Source organism: Bos grunniens, chromosome 24 (assembly GCF_055505025.1).
Source record: "Bos grunniens cultivar Pamir isolate PY7600 chromosome 24, Bosgru_T2T1.0, whole genome shotgun sequence".
NCBI lineage: Eukaryota > Metazoa > Chordata > Mammalia > Artiodactyla > Bovidae > Bos > Bos grunniens.
Genome location: NC_141188.1, coordinates 6,612,627 through 6,627,109, shown reverse-complemented (window position 1 = coordinate 6,627,109; position 14,483 = coordinate 6,612,627).

Sequence of the window (14,483 nt, the reverse complement as noted above, 5' to 3'; positions counted from 1 at the left end):
GCATACCAGACCACCTGACCTGCCTCTTGAGAAACCTGTATGCAGGTCAGGAAGCAACAGTTAGAACTGGACATGGAACAACAGACTGGTTCCAAATAGGAAAAGGAATACATCAAGGCTGTATATGGTCACCATGCTTATTTAACTTATATGCAGAGTACATCATGAGAAATGCTGGGCTGGAAGAAGCACAAGCTGGAATCAAGATTGCCGGGAGAAATATCAATAACCTCAGATATGCAGATGACACCACCCTTATGGCAGAAAGTGAAGAGGAACTCAAAAGTCTCTTGATGAAAGTGAAAGTGGAGAGTGAAAAGGTGGCTTAAAGCTCAACATTCAGAAAATGAAGATCATGGCATCTGGTCCCATCACTTCATGGGAAATAGAGGGGGAAACAGTGGAAATGGTGTCAGACTTTATTTTTTTGGGCTCCGAAATCAGTGCAGATGGTGACTGCAGCCATGAAATTAAAAGACGCTTACTCCTTGGAAGGAAAGTTATGACCAACCTAGATAGTATATTGAAAAGCAGAGATATTACTTTGCCAATAAAGGTCCGTCTAGTCAAGGCTATGTTTTTTCCAGTGGTCATGTATGGATGTGAGAGTTGGACTGTGAAGAAAGCTGAGCGCTGAAGAATTGATGCTTTTGAACTGTGGTGTTAGAGAAGACTCTTGAGAGTCCCTTGAACTGCAAGGAGATCCAACCAGTCCATTTTAAAGGAGATCAGTCCTGGGTGTTCATTGGAGGGACTGATGCTGAAGCTGAAACTCCAATACTCTGGCCACCTCATGGGAAGAGTTGACTCATTAGAAAAGACCCTGATGCTGGGAGGGATTGGGGGCAGGAGGAGAAGGGGACGACAGAGGATGAGATGGTTGGATGGCATCACCGACTCGATGGACATGAGTTTGAGTGAACTCCGGGAGTTGGTGATGGACAGGGAGGCCTGGTGTGCTGTGATTCATGGGGTTGCATAGAGTCAGACATGACTGAGTGACTGAACTGAACTGATGAAGGCATGGCTGGAAAATTTTCTCTTTCTAAAAATGCTTCTATTTCTACTCATTGTCTCTGTAGAGATGAAACTCACAATTCATTTGGTAAAGATTACTCCAGTTTTTAAAAAGATAGCTACAATAATCTATTTAAATATACATGTATAAATCTGCTAGAACACTAATACAAGAAACTATCAACTATTAAAACCATTTTGTCAAAAAAGACAGGCCCTAAGCACAGTTAAGAATAAGGAACTTTAAAACGTGAACTTCCCTGGTGGTCCCAGAATTAAGACTCTGAGCTTCCAATGGAGGGGGTCTGGGTTTGATCCCTGGTCAGGGAACTAAGATCCCACATGCTTCAGAATGAGATCTAAAAAAAAAATGAATTACATACTAGCTAAATTTTGATATTAGGAATAGAGACAGACTAATTTAAAAGCATCAGATAGTGGTAGACCACTCTGCTCAGGCCAGGCTACAGAAGAAGTATGAGTTCAACTGTCTTACACTTGTTTAATTTCTATGAGAGCTGAAGAAAAAAAATTGTCAGGAATTAATATTTTGACTATAAAATGTCATCCATACCATTGTACATATTCAAAGACATATATTTATTGTTCAATAAATATGTGCAGATGTGGTTACTGAGATGGAAAGTAGAAACTCCAACACTTGAAGAACTCCAAAATTCTGAGAAGAAAAGTGCAAAGCTCTGTCCACTGCTTTTCTCCCATGGATCTAATGGTGATCTTGACCTCTTCATTGCAGTTTCTAAGGCCACTGGGCAAAATTATCCAGATACAGTCAGATTCATTCACACCTTCCTATTTCCAGATTCCAAACAAACCTTCTACGAATGTGGGCTCAAATATTTTCTACATGTTCTTTGGTCATTTTAATAAAGTACCACTTTTGAAAAAAATTTATTCAGTTGGAGGATAATTGCAATATTGTATTGGTCTCTGCCACATATCCACATGGATCAGACATATGTCCTCTCTCTCTTGAGCCTCTCTCCCAACTCCCCTCCCACCCCTCTAGGTTGTCACAGGGCAGAAAGTACCATTTCAAAGAGCTCCTTTGGGAATTTAAACAGATACCTGAAATGAGTGGAAAGTGCCTGACTATTGTAGTCAAGACCGTTTCACCCAGTGGGGAAGGTGATGGAATCTACCCATAGAGAATGTCATTTTCAGACATCTTAGTGATGGCGGTGCTATGGTTTTTAATAGCAGTAGCACAGAAGACTTGCCTTGTATTTTGGGGCTATGCTTAGGGCAGATCTGAGGTCATGGTACTCTTCCACCTAAAAACGTTTAACTTCCGTAGTGAGCAGTATCTCACATTTATCTTGTCAATGTTTCTAGAGTTTCATTCAAGTCTGTAGGAAACCTTCAAGTCAGAAACTACCAGAGAGTTGTCATCTTTTTTAAAGACTAGTGGTAGAACTGCCTGCTCGTTCTCTCTTTATGGGTGTTTTGTAAAAGTTCAGAGTAATCTGTTGATCCCTGTGTGCATGTGCAGTCGCTAAGTCATGTCCAATTCTTTCTGTCCAGTTGAGCTATAGCCTACAGGCTCCTCTGTCCATGGGATTTTCCAGTCAAGAATACTAGAGTGGGTTGCCATTTCCTCCTCTAGGGTATCTTCCCCACCCAAGGATCGAATCCACATCTCTTGTGTCTCCTGCATTGGCAGGCAGGCTCTTTACCACCGAGCCACCTGGCATGGCAGCAACTGCACTTAAAAACAGACGCAGTTATTTACAACCTATTGGCCCTCTTTCACTTTCTAGCATCAGCTTTGCAAACTAGGAAATAAAAGCAGGCTTTTCACCTGTAGGCTCTATTTACTCATTTATTCAACAAATATTTTTGTCCCAAGCAAAGTACTTCTCTTTAGATACAATATTAAAAAAAGTCTTTGAAAATTTTCTGCAGCTTGCATTGTATTGAATAAAGCATACAATGAAAAAAGTGCATATTCTTTAGAGTTAGTTTCATAGCATCCAACTTGTTTATTTAAAATAAACTACTTCCAACATGACAATACTCTAACTACTCTAAAGTGGGTTTGTTATAAGAATGGTGGCGCATGAGTCAATGATGAGTCTCTTGTGGTGGCTGTAATTTTGTTTCCTGAAGAACATGTTTATATCACACATTTTACAGGCATTTCTTCCGTTTGACTCTATGGCCATTGAGTAAATAGAAGCTAGAACATGAAACCCCATAACTGTAATAAACCTAGCTAGTAATTCTCTTGTCAAGCATGCTTTCCAACAGGAGAAACTTCTGGAAGCATCTCACTTGTATGCAGGAGATGTTACTGACTATAATCAGCCAAAGGTAAGGACAGAAATGATTACACTTCTCAAAGCATCCATTGAATATCTACTATCCACAAGGCATTTTGAAGGAATTGTGCCATAATTCTCTTAAAAATGCCAAAACACAGATAATTGTTCCTTTTAAAGGCTGTGTAGCCAGTACATATCTATTCTATTCTTGGAAATTAATTTTCATCTCCACTATACAACAGCAGTAATGTTTGCAAATTTTCATTGACAGAGACCATTATATGGACCTTAGTAAATAAACTATACAATTAAAAGCACTGACACATAACCTGCTTTGTGTTCTATTTTATTTTGTCTGTAAATGAATCTCATCCGGACAGAAAACATTTATAGCCTATAAAGGTACAAGATAAAGTATCTTGTGAAAAGGTTAAGCCATTAAGGGAGGTTTTTATCCAATGTAAAATATGTTGAAAGCTACACTCATTGGGTACCTATAAGAGTGAATGATCAATTTTAGGAGAGAAATAATGGATTTTGTCAAAATTTTCCAGTGCAACTTCTGAGCAAAATAATGTAATGACAAATGGCATAATTCTTATGTGTAATGTAAATGTTAAAAAATCCTAGAATGTAATTTACTCTGTGTATTTGTTTGTATTTTCAGATGTCACTGCAAAAAAATAAGCATGTTTTATAAGCGTTGAAAAGTGGTGTCAGACAGGGTAATTTGTCCCCCGTAACAATGCATAACTTCACTCAGGCAAGTGCAGTTTAGCCTGTGATTATGCTCTGTGTGTGTTAGTCGCTCAGTCCAACTCTTTGCAACCCCATGGACTGTAGCCCATGAGACTCCTCTGTCCATGAGATTTCCCAGGACCAGCTAAGCCTCTCCCCCTGCACCCCGCAATTACGGTGGGGGTGTTCTTTTCCTTCATCACAGTGTCTGCTGCAGACCCTTCCCCGTGACCTACCCCCACCCCAGCTCTCATTCAGGTTTGATTATAGAGTCTACACATGCACCTAATTTTCACCACCTACACAGCAAATCACTGCTAGAACATCTTCACGAACTTCATGAAGATGAGATTTTCTTATCCATAAGTCACTTTCCCCCTTTTCTGTCCCTTTTGGAATTGCCTTCAGAATTCTGCATTCCTTCCCTGCTAAAGTTCAGTTATCAAGCAATGTCCCAGAATGTAGGTATTTCTCAATCTAGTGATTAAAAACTGCTCCTGGGCTTGTTTCTGTTCCCTGAGTGGACCTCTCCCAGAGTTTCTCAGAGGATACACTTCCTCAAAATTGCCTCCTTTAAGTATCTGATTCTTAATTCTAAGTCATTCCTGCTTAACGAGATACTTTTTTTTTCCCTTGGAAAATAATATAGTCCAAGTATTGAAATCCCCTAAGATAGCATGTAGCACACTAATAACAGGAAAATAAATGAACAAAATGAAAGGAACAGCTTTCCTTGAAACAAAACAAATTAAAATTTGCAATAATCTGCCTTAGACTGAACATTAATGTATAACACAAGGTGTTTTGTTTCAACTGATGTATTAAAAGTCTCTTAAAAACATGCTGCTTTAAATAACAACAACATATCTGTCTCAGTTCTGAAGATCCATTGGCATTTCTTCTGCTTTCCTTGGCACTGACTACAGCACTGGGATGGCTTAGGATGACCAAACATACCTCCTCAGATGACTGGAATTTGGTGCTGGCTGCTGGGTGGGAATTTGCAGGTTCAGCTGTTGTATTCCTCTTCACCCCAAGAAGGTTGGGTTCTAAGAAAGAGCTTTCCAAGAGTCAGGAACTACAATCTGCCTATCATCATAAGCCTTGGGGTCAAGAATCTTGGAAAGCTGTTTCTTCATATTTTATTTATCAAAGCAAAACACAGGGCCAGCACACGGCAGAGGGAAGCCCTCCACCTTTTGAAAAGGAAACAGCATGCATGTGCAGGAGGAAGCAAGTGGTGGCCGCCATGTTGGCAACCGTTTACCAGGAAGCCTGAGAAACACAATTTTCCACATAAGCCCTCTGAGAAAGTATAGGTTTTACCCCTGCGACATGTTTTCTAGTCTAAATTATCCTACATTTTCCTTCAGAATCTAAGATAAACTTTCTTCCAGGGAACTCTGACTCATGCAAGTGGTGAATTCCTCTCATACCTGACAAAGCAACGCCTCTCCTTTGGTTTCAGTAAGTAAGACCTATCCAAGAAATATACTTCCTTGGGCTATTAAAATATTATCCTGCTAGATAATACAAGGCAAATACAGTATGTGCTGATTACCTTGTCATCAGAATGCCTCATTATGTCTTTCTCTTAATGAGGACCTTATTTGTGAGATTGCTGAGCTGTGAAATACATTCTAATTAATTTTGGAATATTAATTGGTTTTAAGTATTCTATACTTACAACAAGAAGAATACAGTTCTGTGTTCAGCATAATCGATTCCATGTTGCAAGTGATTTATAGCAGTGTGTTGGCTGGCCACAGGCCACAAACATGGCGGCATCCAAAATTAAAATGACAATACAGGTAACTGAGAAACTCCATTTTATATACCAAATTAAGTTTTAATTGGAATCTCTGTTCTTCTCAAAATTGTCTGCAGCATATGGTAAATCATTTTGAAGCAAATTTCTATTAAAGGTTGTTAAATCATTCATGCTTGCATACTTTGAAAGATTAGTTTAAATGTCATCTATCATATCTCTCTCCCCCATATAGATTTTCTTCCGTGATCATGTATCATGGGGCCTCTTACTGGTAAGCTCACAGTTGTTATTAAACCCAATATTCCCTTATTCTCAGACATTTCTGATGAGGACTCAATCACTACCTTCACGTCCCAGCATCATCATATCAACATACTCAGCTGACATTAGGCATAATGGTAAATTTGAAAAAATGCAGACACAAACAAGCAGCATACACGCACAATGAGCTTTTAGTAAGTAAACACTGATTAGTAAACTGAACTGTACTGCCGCTCAGTATAGTTTAGTCACTAGGTCGTGTCTGGCTCTTTCTGACCCCATGGACTGTAGCCTGCCAGGCTCATATGTCCATGGGATTTTCCAGGCAGGAATACTGGAGTGGGTTGCCATTTCCTCCTCGAGAGGATCTTCCTGACTCAGGGATCGAACCTGCGTCTCCTGCATTGGCAGTCGGATTCTTTACCAATAGCAGCACCTGGGAAGCCCCAAAAAAGGCCTAAAGTGAATGTAAAAAATGTCCTAAATTTTTTTGATCTGATGCAAATCCACATGGAGGTGTTGTAACCTATGAGAGATTTAAGATAGCATTATTGAACAAGGAGACACATTTTTTGTAGTACACTTTATTTCAAGAACTTGCTTTATGAAAGTATAAATATACATCAAAATTCAATACCTCTGACCTTACACGTTTCCTTTAGTCTTCGGCAAAGTCTGTTCCCCAACTAGCATGAATAAATATAGAGACGGAAGTACTTTTCATTGAAAAAGAGGAAGTCACTAAATGGTATGTTTACTTTCCCAAAAGAACAAAAGTTCAGTGACCACCCTGACACCAATGAGAATTACCACATAAACCTTACTGATCTTTAACAAACATAATTATTGAAAGCTTTAAGAGCAGATGTTGACATTTATAGGTTACATATTAAGGATAATCTCTACAAACTGCACATCCCAAATCTCACGTTTGTTTGGGAAACAAAAGATTTCCATTGTTTCAGCTTTCTAGACCTTTCCTCCTTATACCTGATGTTTAACAGTTTTTTCCTGAAGTCACCCTTCCACCTCTTCAGAGAAGATTATTACAAGATGCTACTACCATTTTGATTAAATGTGTAAACCTTGATCTCTGCAAATAAAAGACTTTTTAAAAGTAATGATCTGGAATCCAAAGAATGAACAGATGCTTTTCTTATAAAATTAAACTTATTTTTAAGATAATGACAAATGCTCTCAGATAATTGCATTTTGTGATTTTTTTAAAATTGCAAATATATTAGCTCTACTGACTTTTCTTGAGAAATCTATTAACAACCTAAATGGAACAAGGATCAATGAGTGATTGACTCAGTAGGAACTCATGCAGATGGCATCAATAAAACACTGAGTCGAAATCTGCCCTGAGTCACACATCAGTTTTTAGGGCTCATTTCAATGAAAAATTTTCAACCTTTTCATCACAAGATTTAATTTTTCCTATCATACATATTTTTATGTTCTCTTCATATTTACATCCTTGTATATTAAAAAAAAAGTCTCTTTGGGTGGACCACTTGAAACTATCACAGCACTGGTTTTTTTTTCGCATGCAGAATTTTAATGTGTCCTTGGAAAATCTTTAACATCTTCTTGATACAAACCCTAGTCTCCTTATCAAAGCACTGTTAATTGGCTATACTCCAATACAAAATGAAAAGTTTTAAAAAAATATTCTTTTGAAAGCAAGCTTTACAGCTGCACCAGTGTTTGTGATATGGATAAAAGAGAGTGTTCGGCCATAATAAGTGTCAATAATACCAATAGGCATCTATAAACCAATCATAATGAAGTGGCATCACCAAGAGCAGGAAACTACTTCTGACCTTACTTCAAGTGGCCTCTGCAACGAAATGACAAACTGAGCTGTTGCAATCATTTACTCAGCCTGATGGTACAGGCTAATATTTATTGTATACACAGTGTACAGTATCAAACCAAATTATCATTTTATTGAAGTAAAATATTAGTACACTGCAGTCTGGCAAAAATAGTGGAGATTCAATATATGTGTGGTTCTTTTAATCTTTCTTCAGTGGCTGAGAAAGACATGCAATTCAGGCTGATAGATTTTAAGTACCAGTATCAATTTTGAATTGATAATATAGATAGAATGCACTGCATCTTCAGGATGGGTAGCAAGCACATTCATATCTCTTTGTAATATCCAAATAATGGTTTATGTCCTCTGTATATCTCCAAAACGGAGGATTTGCTCAGTCCAAAGGGGCAAGACAGATGCATAACGTAAAGCAAGAACAATGTCTCAACTCCATCTTGGCAGCTGGAACAAAACACCGCAGAGTGGGTGGTGTATAAATGACGGAAGTTTATTTCTCATACTTCTGGAGGTTGGAAGGCCAACATCAGGGCATCAGCATGGCCAGCTTCTGGTGAGAGTTCCTTTCTAGGGATCTGATTGTCGTTTCCTCGCCTGGGGGAGGAGCTACGGAGTACTGTGAGGTCCCTTTTATTGTTTTTTTAACCATCAAAAACATTAAAGTGTAGTTAATCTACAATGTTGTGTTAGCTTCAGGTGTACAATAAAGTGTCTGACTATAACCATCTTGGAACTGATTTGTGGTTTTATTGGCTTTTTAAATTGCAGATACTTAGCTTTTGAATATTCATAATATACAATCATATAAATCATAGAACAGAGTTTCTAATAAATTCAATCAGAATAAATAGAAAGAGTTTTTGCCAATCTTTGAAAACAGGAAATCTTTGTCAGGCTGAAACATGCTCAGCTTTATGGATGAAAACTACTGTCTTTATGACATGCCTGCATCTCAGCTTACTTAGAGCAGTAGCATGACCACACTCGAAGAGTAAACATTTGTCATGTCTGCTTAAAGTATTGTTATTGTCCTACACACATTGAATCAAAATAAAGCTCATTTGAAGTTGAAATGGAAATTGTTGAAATGCACACAAGGGGGGCTAAGCTATCAGGTTGACATGGTTTTGTTGACAATTATAAATAAAGTTTGTCCTTTAAATCATTTCATTAAAAATACAGAAAAGAGTCAAATAATATTGTGAGGTCACAACACAATTTATAATAGATTCTGCATTTTTCACTTCTTGAAATATAGTCACATATGTGATTCAGTATTTCTCAATTTCTCCTTTAATTTTTAAAATAGTAAACAATCAAAATACAATCAAGACATTTAATTTTTTGAAAGCAAAGAATTATGGTGGATTATATATCAACATTTTATTTTAAATAGATTCATTTGAACATCAGTGAAGATGCTTGTAAGATTGTTTTCTACTCCACATTTCATTTCTTTATGTTGCCTTTCTTTGGAAAATCCGTGTTTCCAAGATCACTCTAAGTGAAAAACTGAAAGAGATATTCTTCTATATTAAAATAATTGCTGTTTTCCATTTTTGGTTTCCTGGTTTTGGTTAAATATTTCATGCTAAACATTTTTATTCCATTTTCCTTAAATTTTTAAGTTTAATTGCTGCTGCTGCTGCTGCTAAGTCGCATCAGTCATGTCCAACTCTGTGCGACCCCATAGACGGAAGCCCACCAGGCTCCTCTGTCCCTGGGATTCTCCAGGCAAGAACACTGGAGTGGGTTGCCATTTCCTTCTCCAATGCATGAAAATGAAAAGTGAAAGTGAAGTCACTCAGTCGTGTCGACTCTTAGCGACCCCATGGATTGTAGCCTACCAGGCTCCTCCATCCATGGGATTTCCCAGGCAAGAGTGCTGGAGTGGGATGCCATTGCCTTCTCCAAGAAAATAAATCGGCCCTGAATCAGTTTAAGAATTTATATGAAGGATGACATAGTTAATTTTAAAAAGTAGTTTATAATCACTACTTTTTAAAATTAACTATTAAACTGGTTCAGGGCCAATTTATTTTCTTGTATGGAGAAATTGGAAGGACTGTAATTCAACAAAATAAACAACTAACTATATAGTAAAAATAAATATTTTTCTTTCTCCACGTGATTTCTCAAAGTTTTATTAAGACTTTAGCACCTGTGACAAAGGAACTACCATGGTCAAAATATCAATTGCCATGCTTATCATATTGTAAGTGTGGGTTATGGAGAGATTTAGATAAAAGGGCTGTGATTATTTGAGAGCTTGGTTGTGAGAAAGGAGTAAATAACTGAGTACCAAACATTCAGCCTGATGACAAAAGATAAGGAAAGTAGAATTAGGAATTCAAGGCCTTAATGATAAGCATTATTTAATGTCTAATTCTTCCCATGTTAATCTGAGTCTTTGAGTATTTTGATTACTTGAGTTTTCTGTGGCCTAATCATTAAACTATTTTTGCTTGGTAGATTTTTGCTTTACATCTATCTATGAAAAAAAGACTGTTAGCTCTGAAAAACAATGGAGCTATGAATGTGAGATGTGATGAAAAATTGTGCCAACATTTTAAATCAGATGTTATATAAAGTGTATGTAGTAATTTTTTCAAATAGCATTGAAACATGTATAATATCATGTATAAAAAAAAATAAATCTGAAAGTCTGTTACTCTTTAAAAAAAAAAGTATTTGAAACTTACACAGAAAAAAAAATTACTTAAAAAAATCATACAAGTCTGAATATAAAGTAGAAGGGATATATTTATCAATCAAAATTTGTTCTATTTCCTATAGTGTATTAAAACATCATCATTTATAACTGAACATTAAAAGAGGAAATTATCTTAAAAGCTATGTATCAATATCTGTCTAAACCTGTTTATAATAGAAAAGAACTGTATAAAATATTCTATCTCATCAATTTCAAAAATAATATAGAAATTTAAAAATTGTATTTAGATTGATTCTGGCAGGTCAGAAGCCACATTGACTAGTAATAGCCTAAATGTGCCTGCTGTTTTGATTCAGTCATGTCCAACTCTTTGCAAGCCGCCTGCCAGGCTCCTCTGTCCATGAGATTCTCCAAGCAAGAATACTGGAGTGGGTTGCCATGCCCTCCTCCAGGGGACCTTCCTGATTCAGGGATCAAACCCACGTCTGCTGCATCGGCAGGTGGGTTCTTTATTGCTAGTCCCACCTGAGAAGCCCCCTTCTAAGGAAGGCCCCTAGAGTTTAGATAGAAAAATAAAATGTATAACCATCACTATCTACGTCTATGCTTATAAATCCTTCAGTGAAAACAATGACACAATGAACACACTCGCCTAAGTTACCATCAACTTCTTGAACACACCATTAAGGAAAATCTCTAATAGTAATGTCCCATGTTTATCTTGCTTTATACTCTGAGGTTTCAAGAAACTGCATATGTAATACTATGATAATTGTGACCAATAGTTTAGAAGTAGCAAGCATTATTATTATTTTCTTATTCTTACTACAATTATAATTTTGGGGGTATGATAATGTGAAAGTTTAGATTAAGTATATAGCACCTGCCATGATTCAGGTCAAGGATTAACTCTATTAGTAATCTAGATTCAACATCACAGTTAAGTACAAGGAGATGCATCTTCTTACCTCTAGCTAAGAACTTTTCTTTTTTTGCCATCTGAATTAGCAAAGAATGTTAAAATGAAAGTAAGAAGTTCATGTTAGGACTTCTCAGTATTGCCACCAGGTTAAAGGAAGCATTTCTAGGACCCAGTGGTCTCTAATATTCTTCTCAATAAATAACAGGATAGTCATATGTAACAATTCATACTCCATATAGAAACCTAATGATAGTCTAAATAGAACTATCGTGCATATATATATATATATGTATATATATATATATATTTTTAATTTCAGTGTAGTAATTGGCCAAAATTAGCTTAACAGAATCACTTTTTCTGCACATACACACCCTTTTGGATAGACTACTAACTTCTGTTGGGTTGGTCAAAATGTATTCATTTTCCCCTACCTAACATTTTATGGAAAAACAGAACTGATATTTTGACCAACCCAGTATTTTTGTCCTAATATCAGTGGCTATGTTCCCTTTACATTAGATATAGCATAACAGTAAAGATAAGTAACAGATGTCTCAGGACAATACATGTTTTCTCAAAATACTTAAATGAATATTCAACATTTACCCTATGAATATTTATAGGTAACATTTCAAATAATAATAATCTTGTTCTTGCTGTGCAAATGATCCATGTAGTCTTCATTACTATTTGGAAAAAATATTCTATATTTATTCTGTGGTTGGAAAATATATCATTCTTCAATAATCCCAGGGAGCATGCTTCTACATTAGAGCTAAATTGATTTAGTCAAATCTTCTCTAAGGACAGATGGATAAAATAGCCATGCCTGAGATTAAGTAATAGCTTCTTCAGTCTAGACAGCAAAATGAGAATAAATGACCCAAACATCAAAGGAGCTGGTCCAGCAGGTGATTGAATAACAACTATTTGAAAACTCTAGGACATTTTTCTGTTTACATATAAGAAAGAATACATACTGAAAATATTTTAATGTGGCCACTTTCTGTATTTCTAGGAAGAAATTATTGTAGCCAGTCTATATAGTGGAGCTGTATTTTTTATTTCATACAACTTTGCTTTAGCTTATTTAGTGGCCTCAGCAAAATACTCTCCTTTGGAAGGTTTTAAAAATCTATTTAAGAAAAATTAAATAATATATAGAGTTTTTTGGCAATCTATATTCTTCAGCGGCTCAGTGGTAAAGAATTTGCCTGCTAATGCAGGAGACACAAGAGACGCGAGTTCGATCTCTAGGTTGGGAAGATCTCCTGGAGTAAGAAATGGCAACCCACTCCAGTATTCTTGCCAGGAAAATTCCATGGACAAAGGAACCTGGCAGACTGTAGTCTATGGGGTTGCAAAGAGTTGGACACAACTGAGTGACTGAGCACGCATACACGCTAATTCTTCAAACAACATTTTAAGGCTGTTTTTGTTGAGCACGCATACACGCTAATTCTTCAAACAACATTTTAAGGCTGTTTTGGTTGCCCATTAGAACAGAAAAGCGCCACCATTTTCCTGGACTTTTTCTTATGCTCCCTGAATTCTAATACAACAAGTTTGTCTATTCACTGGGTTTCATAGCATCTTGAATTGCTAATTTTGCTAGTTTTACTAGTTCATATGACCATTAAAATGTAAAGAAATGAGTCAGCATATATGTAATAATGGCCAACAAATTCTAATCTTGTAATATAAAACATATTCTATGCCCTGCAACTCCTTGGTATTTGAAGGCAAGACTGCTACTTGGCTTTTATCAGACCATGAATATTAGTTAGTATTGCCACATACATTTATATTCTGATCTCCCATGTAAACTTCACCCCTTAAAGCATCTTCACATGAGATTTAAATAATTCAGGCGTATATTCATTATTCTTCTAAAAAATTCTTCTTGGTGCTGCTTTTCAAGGACACGTGCTTTTTCCATCCTTAATTTTAAAATCTTGGAGGTGCTTATCATGGTATCATCCACATCTGGCCTTCTCACCCTTCCTTTCATACAGCAACATCCTTTGGATCATGCCTTTTGATTGGAAAGCATTTTCAATTAGCTCCTTTCAAACTTCTGGTGGGTCAGGAAGGACAAGTGCATTCAATATCAATTCAAAAGAAAAAAATGTTATTAAGGAGCTATTATGAAGCAGACACTATTTAAGTTACCAGACAACGAAAATAAGAATGAAGTCCGTGGATTACTGTAAGGTCCCGAGCTTATCCCCTTGGCTGTGGGTCGTGTCTTCTTTCTAATCCTTCTTCATGTCCCTGTTAGACAACCTTGCCAAAATACAATGGCTTAAAGATCTAAAATCATCCCTGGTGGCCACGTAAGTGTTCTCCTGCATCAGCTTGGAATATGGCTCATCTCTCTCAATTTTTTTAAACAGCATTTGTAACTCCTAAGGGTGGCTCAGTGGTTAAAAAAAAAGAAAGAAAAAGAAAATCCTCTTGCCAAAGCTGGAGAGCAGGTTCGATCCCTGGTTGGGAAGATCCCCTGGAGAAGGAAAGAACAACCCATTCCAGTATTCTTGTCTGGGAAATCCTATGGACAGAGGAGCCTGGTGGGCTACAGTCCCTGGTATTGTGAAATAGTCAGACACAACTTAGCTACCGAGCATGCACACACGTAACTCCTAAATTCCACTCTGATCAGGTGGACCTGCCCGGTATCTTTCATCCAATTTGTGTTCATCATTTTCCTCCCACTAACGTTATTTCTTTTTCCTGGAATTGTATAAAACCCTACAAATTATTTAATAATGTGACCCTCTCCACCAACTCTAGAGCGGAATGCTGTTTAATCCATCTTAACTCTTTATGGTAGGGAATTTGACATGGTTTAACATTTACTTCTTCTCCAATCATTTTATATGTTTTAGTTCTGCCTCTTGAGCTAGATTATAAACCTGTGAATATTGGGGCCTTATGGATGAGTGCTCATGTTTACCAGACACTTAGAATGT